At 40.9% G+C, this 13755-nt stretch overlaps 1 non-coding gene across 1 annotated transcript; it reads left to right on the top strand.

Annotated features, from left to right (window-relative positions):
- Nucleotides 1-7897: 7897 nt before the first annotated feature.
- LOC126064454 (U5 spliceosomal RNA) lies at nucleotides 7898-8013 on the top strand. Its single transcript, XR_007514528.1, has one exon. It is a non-coding gene; the product is annotated as a U5 spliceosomal RNA (small nuclear RNA).
- Nucleotides 8014-13755: the final 5742 nt, after the last annotated feature.

The raw sequence follows: 13755 nt of genomic DNA, 5'->3' as shown, positions 1-13755 counted from the left end.
CCCAAACAAAAAGACAAGAAAGAAATTAATCTTTTTAACTTGTCTGAAATGCAGCTAATAAGGTAATACAAAATTCTTTATTTCTCTCTCATATTTGGAGAAGAATATCAGCATAGATATTTAGGGTTATGCTGCCTGGTCTCTCACTAAGAAAAGGGAAAGAGAGGAATCATAAATGTACTTCTTTCTTGTCCAGCTTTCACATGCATATGAGGTGATCAAAAACGTCATGGCTTGAGTCAGGCACACCTTAGTTCTTAAGGTGACATCTTTGGTTTTTAACACTATAAAGAGATCTTTTGCAGCAGATTTACCCAGTGCCATGAGTCATTTGATTTCTTGACTGCTGCTTCCATGGGCATTGATTGTTGATTCAAGCAAAATGAAATCCTTGATAACGTCAATCTTTTCTTCGTTCATCATGATGTTGCTTATTGGTCCATTGTGAAGATTTTTGTTTTCTTTATCCTGAAGTACTATCCATACTGAAGGCTGTGGCTTTGATCTTCATTAGTAAGTGCTTCAAGTCCTCTTCACTTTCAGCATCAAGGTTGTGTCATCTGCATAAAGCAGGGCGTTAATTAGTCTTCTTCTGATCCTGATGCCGTGTTCCTCTTCATATAGCCCAGCTTCTCAGATTATTTGCTCATATACAGATTGAATAAGTATGATGAAAGGATACAATGCTGACACACACCTTTTCTGATTTTAAACCACGCGATATCCCCTTGTTCTGTTCAAAAGACTTCCTCTTTGTCTAAGTACAGGTTCCTAATGAGCACTACTAAGTGTTCTGGAATTCCCATTCTCTGCAATGTTATCCATAGTTTGTTACGATCCACACAGTCGAATGCCTTTGCATAGTCAATAAAACACAGGCAAACATCCTCCTGGTGTTCTCTGCCTCCAGCCGGGATCCGTCTGCCATCAGCAGTGACATCCCTGGGCCCACGTCCTCTTCTGAGTCCGGCTTGAATTTCTGGCAGATCCGTGTCGATGTACAGGTTCAATTGCTTTTCAATCATCTTGAGCAAAATTTTCCTTGTGTGTGATTTTAATGATACTGCTCGATAATTTCCGCGCTCTGCTGGATCACTTTTTTTGGAATAGGCATGAATACGGATCTCTTCCAGTCAGCTGGCCATGTAGCCATCTTCTAAATTTCTTAACATTGATGAGTGAGTGCTTCCAGTGCTGCATTCGTTTGTTGAAACATCTCAGTTGGTATTCCATAAACTCCTGGAGACTTGTGTTTTGCCAATGCCTTCAGTGGAGCTTGGACTTTTTCCTTCAATACCATCGGTGCTGGATCATATGCCACCTCCCGGAACGGTTGGACATCAACCAATTCTTTTTGGTATAGTGACTCTGTGTATTCTTTCCATTACACACAGCCTAGGAAACCCTATGGGGCAGTTCTACTCTGCCCTACAGGGTCACCGTGTGTTGGAATTGACTGGATGGCACACAACAACAACAGTTGTTAAAATTTTAAATCTAATAAGCTAGACAAACCTGGCAAGAGTGATGAAAATATGCAAATGAACAAAATACAGAATGAAAAGAGGAAATAAGGACAGATACAAAATAGATTATAAATATAAAAAAATCCACAATTTTACACCAATAAATTTGAAAACCTAGATAAAATGGGTAAATAGAGACTGGGTAAATAGTCTTTCACCACTCTTTTCCACTGCTTGAATTATGGCTATTTATTTAGGTCCTTCTTGGTACAGGAATGATTACCCCTAGATTGTATGCTCTGATGACAATGACTTAGTAATATCTGCCTTCTCTTTTTTATTCTTTTCTCTCTTTTTAGTAGCAACTCTGCTTATCTATCTGTCTCTCTATCTACATACCTAAGGTACTTCTGGAATACTGCAGGTGGTAATCACGCTCCCCAGGTCATAACATATTATTAGTGGTCTGTGTAAGTCTCCTCCTTTGCTTTATTTATTTGTCCACTTAGTCATTCTTCCATTCTCCTTTATTCTCCTATCCCTCTCTCATTTCCCTTCCTCTCCCACCAGGCAACCATTCTACTGTTTAATATACATCTTTTTGTTTTTACATTGCTGCAAAACTGGTATTGTTGAGTGCACGCATTGCGAAAGTGTGGATGCATCTTAGAATTTATGTTAATGGACTGTATCATGTACCCCATGTGTTCACTAAACGTGTTTTCAGTGCAGTGCGACATCTAACACGTTATTTCCAACTGCTGCACAATACTACATCTTACCTACCGCTTTCTCAGTGTTGGATGTTTGGTTGCTTCCAACTTCCCGCAATCAAAAAGGACGCTGCAAATAATGTTCCATAAAACAAAATCAGGCCCCTATTCACATCATAAAGAAAAGAAAATCTAGGTGATTAAAACTCAACTGTAGGAACAGGAATTATAAGACTTTTAGAAGAAAATATGAGTCTATTGTGATAACATTGTTGTTGTTAGTTGCCATCAAGCCAGTTCTGACACAAGGTAAAGAGTAGAACTACTTTATAGGGCTTTCTTGGCTGTAATCTTTGTTTTTTCTTTTCTTCCCCAGTGTTGTGTACTGTTTACCCTTCACCAAAATTACCACTTACCTATTGTCTAGTTAGTGTTTTTCCATCCCTACTCCTCCCCTCCCTTGTAACCATCAAAGTTTGTTTCTTTTTGTGTGTAAACCTGTTCATGAGTTTCTGTAGCAGTGGTCTCATACAATATTTGTCCTTTTGTGATTGACTTATTAAACCAAAACCAAAACCCACTGCCGTCAAGTCGATTCCGACTCATAGTGACCCTATAGGGCAGAGTAGAGCTGCCCCATAGAGTTTCCAAGGAGCCCCTGGCGGATTTGAACTGCCGACCTCTTGGTTAGCAGCCATAGCACTTAACCACTACACCACCAGGGTTTATGCCTTCTGGATCCATCCATGCTGTGAGATGCTTTGCAGATTTATCATTGTTCTTCGTCGTTGTGTAATACCCCACTGTGTGTATGTATGTGTCACAGTTTGTTTATCCATTCGTCTGTTGATGGGCATCTAGGTTTTTTCCATCTTTTTGCTATTGTGAATAGTGCTGCAATGAACATGGGTGTGCACATGTCTGTTCGTGTGATGGCTTTTATTTCTTTAGGATATATTCCTAGGAGTGGAATTGCTGGATCATATGGTATTTCTATTGCAACATTTTGCATTCCCACCAGCAGTGCATAAGAGTTCCTTCCAGTCTCCCCACAGCCTCTCCAACATTTGTTATTTTCTGTTTTTTTACTTGTGCCAATAACGCCAGGGTGAGATGATATCTCATGGTTTTGATTTGCATTTTTCTAGTGGCTAGTGATTGCGAGCACTTCCTCACGTGTCTGCTGTCTTGGCTGTGACCTTAACGGGAGCAGGTCCCCAGGCCTTTCCTCCAGTGGTGTCTCTGGGTGGTTTTGAACCACCAACCTTTAGTTTCACGATGTAGTGCAAACCGTCTGCGCCACCTGCGTTGTTGCTGTTGTCAGGTGCCGTCGGGTCGGTTCCGACTCATAGCAACCCTGTGCACAACTGGTCCTGCACCGTTCTTACAATTGTTGTTATGCTTGAGCTCCTTGTTGTAGCCACTGTGTCAATCCACCTCGCTGAGGGTCTTCCTCTTTTCCGCTGACCCCGTGCTTTGCCAAACATGATGTCCTTCTCCAGGGACTGATCCCGCCTGACAACATGTCCAAAGTATGTAAGACTCAGTCTTGCCATCCTGGCTTCTAAGGAGCATTCTGGTTGCACTTCCTCCAGGACAGATTTGTTTGTTCTTCTGGCAGTCCGTGGCAAATTCAATATTCTTTGCCAACAACACAATTCAAAGGTGTCAGTTCTTCTTTGGCCTTCCTTATTCATTGTCCAGCTTTCACACGCGTATGATGCAACTGAAAATGCCATGGCTTTGGTAGTCAACATCTTTGCTTTCAACGCTTTAAGTGGCTCTTTTGCAGCAGATTTACCCGATGCAATGTGTCTTTTGATTTCTTGACTGCTGCTTCCATGGATGTTGATTGTGGCTCCAAGTAAAATGAAATCCTTGACAACTTCAATCTTTTCTCTGTTTATCATGATGTTGTTTATTGGTCCAGTTGTGAGGATTGTCTTCTTTATGCTGAGGTGCACTTCATACTGAAGGCTGTGGTCTTTGATCTTCATTAGTAAGTGCTTCAAGTCCTCTTCACTTTCAGCAAGCAAGGTGTGTCATCTGCGTAACGCAGGTCGTTAATGAGTCTTCCTCCAATCTTGATGCCCTGTTTTTCTTCATATAGTCCAGATTCCCAGACCATTTGCTTAGCATACAGATTGAATAGGTATGTGAAAGGATACAACCCAAACACATACCTTCCCTGACTTTTTAATGTTAAAAATATATATTTTTTTTTTTTAATTTTTTTTAATCTAGAAAACAAACTATGAAGTGAAAATTGATGGATTAAATATATTAAAGTTTAAAACTTCCGTATGATAAAAAGAACTGACGGACTATGAGAAATAAATACACATAACTGTCAAAGGTTTAGTTTCAAGCATTAAAGAGTAAGAACTTCTATAAGTAAACAAAAGAAACAATTTTTAAACACACAAAGATCTGAATAAGAGGTTTTCAGAACAGTAAACTGGAATTGCCAACAAACATGAAAAGATGTCCACGTGTATCTATCTTTAAAAAGATTTCTTATGACCATAAGTCTTTGAGTGTCGAGACGTATTTTCTGGATTTAATTATTACTGCAATTATTTTTTGTACATGGCTGATCAAAATTACAAAGAGTTTTCAACCTAAAAAGTAAAAGGTTATTGGAAATGCATCTATCAATGAGATAGACAAGCTGTTTTATTTCTCAGTCGGTTCACCTAGAATGAAACAGAGTTTGTTTATAAATTCTATCCCTCTTTTTTGTTTTTATGAATGAGGAATCTGAGAAACCTTGTTTATATAAATATATGAGAACTGGAAAGAGTTTTTTCATACCAATGTCAATGTATTGTCCTTTTGTTTAGCATCCTGGAGGTTTTTACATTCCAGGCATTGTGGTGTATGCAAGCAGTGGAATATTATACAGCAGATAAAATGGATGAATTGGAACTAAATCTATAGACATCAGCAGAAATAAATCTTGAAAACATAAATGTTGGGGCTAAGGTATGATATTATTTAACCAGTTACCAGTTGCCTTCAAGTAGATTCTGACTCATGGTGATCCCATGTGCTCCATAGGGTTTCCAGTGGCTGTGATCTTTCTGAAGTAGATTGCCAGACCTTTCTTCCAAGGTGTTTCTCGATTGATATGAACCACCAACCTTTTGGTTAGTAGCCGAGCACTTAGATGTGCCACCCAGGGACTCCAAGGTATTATTTACATAAATTTAAAAAACATAAGACCAATGTTGTTTGTGGATGGAGGACACGCCCACTTCAGAATAGCAGTCACTGAGAGAGAGAGAGAGCACACACAAATGAGGTGGGGGAGCGGAGATACAAAGGCAGTCTTACAAAGCTGGTTTTATTTATTTTTAAAACAGATAAGGGAAATAGCTTTTGCTTTCTCAATAAAATCTTTTGAGGTCATTAGCTGAGACCAAGAGTGGGCCAGGAGGTGCAGGAGGGTTTCAGCAAGACAAGAAGGTATAAAACATGGGAAGCGGAGTCAACCAGACACATATCAAGTACATAATATTGAGGCCTCCAACAGAGGTTTGGCACAGTGGTCTGATTTTCCCAAGAGTTTAGGTGCCACAGAGCAGACTCTGAAAAGGCAGAGGGTTGGGGCCTCACCGGCTGAGGAAGAGGGAGGGAAAGAGGGGCAAGAGTAGGGACTGCAGAAAGGGGAATGAAATGATGGAGGAATGGCTCTAAAATGGTCGTCACTGTGGTGGAACCGTTACCTGCACACCGCCTTCTCCTTCCCTTATGTCACCGTGGAGTCGAGGTCCTTCCTCTCACCTAAAACCAACCACCATCTCCTTGCCCGCTCCACCCCCCTATCCCCAATCTGTCATTTATTTCCTTTTCCCTCCCTTATGCCTCCTTCTGATCAGTGTAAACATGTTCAACACTCTTTTAATAGTAACCAAAGGAAAAAGAACGACCACCTTTAACCCATGCTTTTCTAGCTGTAGTTTCTCTTCAATCTTTCAGAGTCAAAATTCTCTTTGAAAGAGTTGCCTACCCTCTCCTGCCCCCATTCTCCATCTTTCCCTCACTCACTCATCAACTCCCTGCAGTTGAGCTTCCATCACCTCCCACTCTGGAGACAGCTCTGGCCAAGGTCGCCAGTGACCTCCCCATTGTTAAATCCAGTGGACCCATTTTACTTGACTTCTCCTCGATAGGTGACACAACTGAACACCCCCTTCTTGAAGCTTCTTTTCTGCCCTTGGTTTCTGTGCTGTCTGGCTTTCCTCCTGCCTCCCTGGCACCTCCTAATTTTCTTCACGTGTGCTCCCCCCCTTGCAGAAGCCTATCCTAGACTTTTTCTCTCTCCCTTTACACAATTTCTCTGTGCAAACCAGGCCATCCTTTGTTCAGGCCACCATTTATTTCCATCTGGCTTTACTGCTCCCGTTCCTAAATTGTCTACCAAACTTCTTGCTCTCTGTAACTCTCTATACTTTTGCCAGAATGGTAATCCAACAGTGGTTCTTAACACAGCCTGAATCAGAATCACTTGGAGGACCTGTTAAAAGTCACATTGCTGGGCCCCACCACTGGTTCAGTCCATCTGGAGTGGGGCCCAAGGATTTTCATTTCTAACAAGAACACAGGTGATGAGGTCATTGGTGGTTCAGTGATAAACTCCTCTCCCTCTGTGCAGAAGACCCAGATTCAATTCCTGGCAAGTACACCCCGTGTGCAGCCACCACCTGTCTTTCATTGGAGGCTTTGTGTTGCTGTGGTACTGACCAGGTTTCGGTGCAGCTTCCAGACTAAGACAGACTAGGAAGAAAGATCCGCAATTGATTATGCGGATGGCTCAGGACCAGGCAGTGTTCTGTTCTATTGTGTATGGGGTCACCATGAGTTTGGGGCCTACTCAATGGCAGCTAACAATAGCAAACCAGGGGGTGCTGATGCTGCTTTGAAACACTAATCTGATCATATTATTCTGGTTTAAAACTCTTTAATGACTCCCCATTGTCCTCAAGGTGAATCCAAACTCTTAGCTAGACACTGAAGGCACGTGGAGATCTAGGCCTGGCCATTTAGCCACTTACCCTCTCTCCACCCTGGCTCACACTGCTATGCTGCCTCTCTGCCTAGAACGCCCTCACCACCCTATGGTCTATGGATCCTTTAATGTTTGGCCCATGTGTTACCAGACATTCTGTAATGAGCATTCATCACACATGCCTGTCTCCTATGGTGCAGCACAAGGTTTGACAGAGGGCCACAGGGTTCCACACGTTTTTGTTGACTGAACAAATGAAGACAACTATTTTCAAGTCTTTTTATTATTATTATTTTTTAATTCAGAAGAAAGTTTTACTTGGAGCACCAATTATAAAACAGACTTTTTCTGGTTGAATCCAGCAACTCCATTATCCCTGTAATTCTGGCCTCTGCTCTGCCCCCTGGTGGTAGCCCCAGACCTCTCATGAAAACTAATGAACTACTTGAGGTGTTTCCAGATCCTGCAGGTTGGTGACTCAGCGACTCATTTGCATACCCACAATACACTGCACACAGAGCAATTTTTACTTTAAAACTACTAGTGTCGCTTTTTTTCCTTCGACCTTTTTTCCACCCAAAATGAGATTGCTCTTTAGAACTGTCTGGGACAAAGGCAGAAGTCACAAATTGCTTGTGGGTATATCGTAACCATTTCTGTTCTAGGAGTTCCAATTACTCACCCACTGTGTGCCCCAGAACCTGGGTATACTCTGGTTTCTCTTCAAATCGTATAAATCTTTCGCCTTTTACTAAAGATTTCCGTGGAGAGGAACAAATCTGAGTTAGTAACTAATTTTTTGAGGTCTTGCTTTTGCAAGGCTTACAAAGTGTCAAAAGACAGACTGCTTTACAAAACTTTTGCTCTTAACTGTAGTTGCTGTTGTATTTTAGATACATCAGTTCTTTAATTTAATTTGTTGTATAATTTTAATTTACATATGTTTTAGCACATCTTAATCTTTGAACTGACATCTTTGCTTTTTAGCATTTCAAAAAGATTTTTTTCTTACCACATTTACCCAATGCAATGTCTTTTGATTTCTTCAGTGGTGTTTTTACGGGGGGTGTTAATTGTGGCTTCAACTAAAATAAAATCCTTGGTAAGTTCAATATTTTCTACTGATTATCATGATGTTGCTTATTGGTTCAGTTGTGAGGATTTTTGTTTTCTTTATGCTGAAGTACAATCCACCCCAAAGGATGTAGTCTCTGATATTCATCAGTAAGTGCTTCAAGTCCTCTTTCAGCAAGCAAGGTTGTGTCACCTGCGTATTGAAGGTTGTTAATGAGTCTTCCTCTGACCCTGATGCCCTGTTCTTCTTCATACAGTCCAGCTTCTCGGATTATTTGCTCAGCATACAGATTGAATAAGTATGGTGAAAGGATACAACGCTGATGCACACCTTTCCTGACTTTAAACCATGCGGTATCCCCTTGTGCTGTTTGAATGACTGCCTCTTGGTCTCTGTACAGGTTCTTCATGAGCACAATTCAGTGTTCTGGAATTCCCATTCCTAGCAATGCTATCTATAATTTGTTATGATCCACACAGTTGAGTGCCTTTGCATAGTCAGTAACACACAGGTAAACGTCTTTCTGGTAGTCTCCGCTTTCAGCCAGGATTCACCTGACATCAGCAGTTATATCCCTTGTTCCATATCCTCCTCTGAATCAGGCTTAAATTTCTGGCTGTTCCCTGCCGATGTACTGCCGAAACCATTTTTGAATCATCTTCAGCAAAATTTTACTTGTGTGTAATATTAATGATATTGTTTGATAATTTCTGCATTTTGCAGGATCACCTTTCTTTGGAATGGGCACAGATATGGACCTCTGCCAGTCGGTTGGCCAGGTAGCCATCTTCCAAATTTCTTGGCATAGATGAGTGAGCACTTCCAGTGCTGCATCCGTTTGTTGAGACGTCTCGGTTGGTATCCCATCAGTTCCTGGGGCCTTGTTTTTGCCGGTGCTTTTGGACCTCTTCCTTCAGTACCATCGGTTCTTGATCATATACTATCTCCTGAAATGTTTGAACAGCCACTAATTCTTTTTGGTACAGTGACTCTATGTATTCCTTCCACCTTTTTTTGATGCTTCTTGTGTTGTTTAATATTTTCCCATAAAATCCTTCAATATTGCAACTTAAGGCTTGAATTTTTTCTTCACTTCTTTTGGTTTCAGAAATGCCAAGTGTGTTCTTCCTTTTTGGTTTTTTTATCTCCAGGTCTTTGCACATTTCATTATAATACTTGACTTTGTCTTCTTGAGCTACCCTTTGAAACCTTCTGTTCACTTCTTTTACTTCACCATTTCTTCCTTTCGCTTTAGCTACTTGTCTTAATTTTCTATTCTGCTATAACAGAAATACCACAAGTGGATGGCTTTAACAAAGAGAAATTTATTCTCTCACAGTCTAGTAGGCTAGAAGCCTGAATTCAGGGAAAGTCTTTCTGTCTCAGACAGCTCTGGAGGCAGGTCCTTGTTATCAATCTTTCCCTGGCCTAGGAGATTCTCTGTGCAGGAACTCAGGGTTCAAAGGACGAGCTCTGCTCCCGGTGCTGCTTTCTTGGTGGTATGAGGTCCCCCTGTCTCTCTGCTTGCTTCTCTCTTTTATATCTCAAAAGAGATTGACTTAAGACACAATCCAATCTTGTAGGTTGAGTCCTGCCTCATTTACGTAACTGCCACTAATTCATCTCATTAACATCATGGAGATAGGATTTACAACACATAGGAAAATTACATCAGTTGACAAAATGGTGGACAATCATGCAATACTGGGAATCATGGCCTAGCCAAATCGATACATATATTTTTGGGGGACCCAATTCAATCCATAACACTACTCTACATTCAAGAGCAAGTTTCAGAGTCTCTCCCAACATCCATTTTGGTCTTTCTTTCTTGTCTTTTCAATGACCTCCTGCTTTCTTCAAAATGACCAGGGGGAGGACTAATGATCCCTAAGGTCTCTTTTAACATGCACATTGTATTATTTTGAGTGAAAGCATGAGGGTGTTCAAGAACCACTATGAAGCAATTATTTTAGAAAAAAAAACTCAGTGAAGGATGGAAATTCATTCAAGCTTCCTCTGAGATTTCATCATATCAGACAAAAGTAACCAAATGATCAAAGCAGCAGAAGACCCATCAGATTTGTTTGAATTCTGTTTGGCCGCATCCCACCAGCCTCTGTCTCCAAAACTGCAAGTGTTGGCTTGCTTTCAATACACTTCATTTTGGGAATAATCATGCCCATTCACTTCCCTTCATTTGCTGATTTCTCAAACTGCTGCCTAAAGAGATTGTTATTTGGCATATGAACCGAGCTGTTTGTCATCCTGTTTTATTTGCCATTGAGTCAACACCAACTCATGGCAACCTTATATATAACCCAATGAGACACTGCCTGGTCCTGTGCCATCTTCATGATTGTTGGTATGTTTGAGTCCATTGTCATGGTTATTGTGACAATCCATCTCATTGCGGGCTTCTCTCATTTTTGCTGACCTTCCACTTTACCAAATATGACGTCTTTTTCTAGTGATTAGTCTTTCCTGATGACATGTCCAAAGTAAGTGAGCCAAAGTCTCGCCATCCCCACTTCTAGGGAGAATTCTGGTTTTGTTTCTTCTGAGACTGATTTGTTCATTCTCTGATGGTCCATGGTATAGTCAGTGTTCTTTGCCAACATAATTAGAATGCATCAGTTCTTCTTCTGTCTTCGTTTTTCATTGTCCAGCTTTCATATACATACGAGGCAATTGAAAAGACCATGTCTTGGGCCAGGCATACCTTAGTCACCAAAGTGACATCTTTGCTATTTAAAAACTTCAAAGCAGTCATTTTCGGCAGATTTACCCAATGCAATATGCCATTTGGTTTCTTAACTGCTGCTTCCGTGAACACAGATTGTTGATTTAAGTAGAATGAAATCCTTAACAACTTCAATTTTTTTTCCCTTTTATTATGGTGTTTATTGGTCCAGTTGTGAGGATTTTCGTTTTCTTCACGTGTAGGCATAACCCATATTAAGGCTGTAGTCTTTGACCTTTCTCAGTAAGTGCTTCAAGTTGTCTTCATTTTTGGCAAGCAAGGGTGTGTCATCTGCATATCACAGGTTGTTAATTAGTCTTCCTCCAATTCTGATGCCGCGTTCTTCTTCAGTTTCTCAGATTATTTGTTCCAAACCCAAAAAACCAAACCCAATGCGGTCGAGTCGATTCCGACTGACAGCGACCCTGTAGGACAGAATAGAACTGCCCCATAGAGTTTCCAAGGAGTGCCTGGTGGATTTGAACTGCCGATCCTTTGGTTAGCAGCCGTAGCACTTAACCACCACACCACCAGGATTTCCAGCATACATATTTAATAAGTAAGATGGAAGGATACAACCCTGCCGCACACCTTTTCTTCCAATTTTCAGCCATGCAGCATTCCCTTGTTCTATTTGAATGGCTGCCTCTTGATCCATGTACATGTTCAGTGAAGCACAATTAAGTGTTCTGGAATCCCCATTCTTTGTAATATTATCTATAATTTGCTATGATTCACATAGTTGAATGCCTTTGAAAAGGCAATGAAACACAGGTAAACATCCTTCTGGTATTCTCTGCTTTCAGCCAAAATTCTTCAGACATTAGCAATGATATCCTTTGTTCTATGTCCTCTTCTGAATCCGGCTTTAACTCTGGCACTTCCCTGTTGATGTATGGCTGCAGTCATTTGTTTGTTTGTTTGTTTTTTAAGTTTCTACATGTACAATTTAGTGACATTGATTACCTTCTTCGAGTTGCGCAACCATTCATTCTCACCCTCCTTTTCTGAGTTGTTTCTCCCTCATTAACATAAACTCACTGCCTCCTAAGGTTCCCACGCAATCTTTCAAGTTACTGCTGTCAACTTGATCCCATATAGTTATTAAAAGAGCATAATGCTCAAAGCAGATTTTTTTTCACTAGTTAAGCTAAACTATTGTTTGGTTTTAAGATGATTTCAGGGGATATTTTTGGTTCAAGGTTTAAAGATTATCTCTGGGCATTAGTTTCAGAGGTTCATTCAGCCTTCATGGCTCCAGAAAGTCCAGAGTTCATGAGAATTTGAAATTCTGTTCTGCATTTTTCCCCTTTTGATCAGGATTCTTCTATGGAATCTTTGATCCAAATGTTCAGTAATGGTAGTCGGGCACCATCCAGTTCTTCTGATCTCATGACAGAGGAGGCAGTTGTTCATGGAGGCAGTTAGCCACACATCCCATATCCTCCTTCTATTCAAGCTGCAGTCATTTTTTAATTATATCATCCTACCAACAAAAAAAAAAAAATTTTTTTTTTTTTTTTTTTTTACCAACATCAAAGTCTCCAGACTGTTTCTCATTAAATCAATAATTCTTTGAATAACTCATCTAGGGCTCTAGAGTTTATGTAATTCTCAGCTTTAGAGTATCTTCATCTGGCAGATGTTTTTGTCAAATCAGAACTAAATTTTTCTCATCTTTGCTTAACTGAAGACAAAACTGATAATTCATTCAAAGGGCCACTGATTAGCATCTACCAAAAGCAATTTTTGTATTAATTATCCAAGGAACTGGCCTCATTTGGCCAAATCCATCCGTGGAATTTGTACCAAAGAACTTGCCTTGGGCAGTATATTTTTCCCTTTGGGAGTATTCCCCCAAGCACTTGTGTATCACCTCCATCCACCTCCCTTCGTATGTCTGATTTCTCAAAGCACTGCCTGTGACTGTGAGCAGCTCTCAGATGAGGGCTATAGATGGTTTTTCTGTGCCTCTGGTGTAGCTAGCACAGGCCTCAGTACCCAGTGGCATTCAATAGTTCAGGCAGATATCATGTACAGGCACCTAGATGAAAAAAAACACTAAAGTTTTTCTTCCCCCCAAATATTAAAATTTGTCATTACTTTCAAACTCCTTTGTCTTGTCCTGAGTTAAATAAACTAAATGCTGGTTTAGAATAGAAGCAATCGGCACATGGACTATCAAATTCGGTGTCCTCCTTGACTATCATGAAGTGAAGGCCCACTACCTGACATGTATCACCACATTCTCTCTCCTCCCTACAACCACCCCACCCCCACTCCCACCCCACAAGCCCTGGGCCCAGAATACTCTCTCACATTTTAAGATATTGAACCTTTAATTTCTAGTGGGAGTCTCTCAAACTACAGCCAACTTATAAGTCTCCTGAGACAACAGCCCACCTCCATGGAAATGTTTACCACATAGTTATTGGGGGAAATGCTGTTTGCATCACCACATAGATGGGGGCTGGAGCTTTCGGAAGGGTTTAAAGACAAGGTCAATGTGAGTCTTGAGGACTAGCACACTAGGAACTTAGAGTAAGAGGGTATGCTGCGCATGTAAGAAGGTCTGTAGGCCTTTCTTACTAGGGCCCAGAATAGGCCATAATGAACTGGAATTTGCAGATAGGTAGGCCCAGTTGGGCTGACTGGAGGGAGCCAAGCCAGAAACTAAGGTCGCTTCTTCAATAACTTTTTATTTTTTCCCCTACTCCTTCTTTTTGTTTCCCCCTCCCCCCACCAAG

The sequence above is a fragment of the Elephas maximus genome, chromosome 20 (assembly GCF_024166365.1).
Source record: "Elephas maximus indicus isolate mEleMax1 chromosome 20, mEleMax1 primary haplotype, whole genome shotgun sequence".
In the NCBI taxonomy this organism is placed as follows: domain Eukaryota; kingdom Metazoa; phylum Chordata; class Mammalia; order Proboscidea; family Elephantidae; genus Elephas; species Elephas maximus.
This window is presented reverse-complemented; position numbering and strand designations above follow the sequence as displayed.